This window comes from Sinocyclocheilus anshuiensis, unplaced genomic scaffold, assembly GCF_001515605.1.
Source record: "Sinocyclocheilus anshuiensis isolate Anshui unplaced genomic scaffold, SAMN03320099.WGS_v1.1 scaffold1136, whole genome shotgun sequence".
Lineage (NCBI taxonomy): Eukaryota > Metazoa > Chordata > Actinopteri > Cypriniformes > Cyprinidae > Sinocyclocheilus > Sinocyclocheilus anshuiensis.
Window position 1 is genome coordinate 1,214,494 of NW_015548521.1, and position 1,113 is coordinate 1,215,606.

Genomic DNA, 1,113 nt, shown 5'->3' on the forward strand with positions numbered 1-1,113 from the left:
AGAACTGTGGCAACGTCTCCAAGATGCTTCAAGAAACCTACCTGCAAAGCTACAGTACTGTTAAAAGTTTTAGGCACTTGTGTAAAAATACTGTAAAATGAGGATGCTGTCAACAATAATGTCATAAATAGATTTTATTTATCAATTAACTTCTATTAACTAAATTAAATCAATCATTTGGTGTGATCATCCTTTGCGTTTAAAGCAGCTTTTGCCCTCAGTGCACTTGCGCATAGTTTTTCAGGGAGGTTTGCAGGTAGGTTTCTTGAAGCATCTTGGAGACGTTGCCATCAGTAGAGGTCTAAACATTTCATCCATTGTTATTCAGGATGTAGCACTATCTGATCACTTCTGTATTTTCTTTGATATATTGATCTCTGCTACCACTGAATCTAGATCTGTCTCTGTCAGAAAGAGATGCATTAATGAAAACATTAGTGTGCTATTTATGGAGGCTATATCTTTAACACCAAGCATTTCTGCAGACTCTGTTGATCTTCTCCTTGATTCCTTTAACTCAAAAGTTAAGAATGTTATTGATGATATTGCTCCTGTGAAAGTCAGCAAGAAGACTGGCAGACAAAAATCAGCTTGGAGAAAATCAACAGCAGTACAGAGTATGAAAAGACAATGTAGAAAAGCTGAGTGGATGTGCCGGAAGACGAAACTTGAAATTCACTATAGCATCTATAAAGACCCTATCCATGCATATCTCCATGCTTTCAATGTCCACAGAGTTAGACAGAGTTTCTTCTTAAACCTTATAAACAGTAACTTAAACAACACTCGCACTCGTTTTGCTACTGTTGAGAGACTTTTCCAAACTCCCTGAAAACTGCAGTTGTTAAGTTACTGCATTTTTTGCATTGCAAGTAATTGCTACTTAGCAATTATAGACCAATATAAAATCTTCCTTTTATAGACAAGATTATTGAAAAGGTAGTTTATAATCAGCTGAACAAATACTTAAACTCAAATGGATACCTGGACAATTTTCAATCTGGTTTCCGACCGCATCACAGCACAGAGACAGCACTCATTAAGATAATAAATTATATTTGCTTAAATTCTGATTCTGGAAGAATATCAGTGCTGGTACTACTAGATCTACAT

The 1,113-nt window shown here is 35.8% G+C and overlaps 1 protein-coding gene across 1 annotated transcript in view; it reads right to left on the reverse strand.

Annotated features, from left to right (window-relative positions):
• The window catches only part of LOC107656819 (uncharacterized), a 26,263-nt gene that overhangs the window by 2,287 nt on the left and 22,863 nt on the right, over positions 1-1,113 (reverse strand). The gene's annotated exons all lie outside the window — the stretch shown is intronic.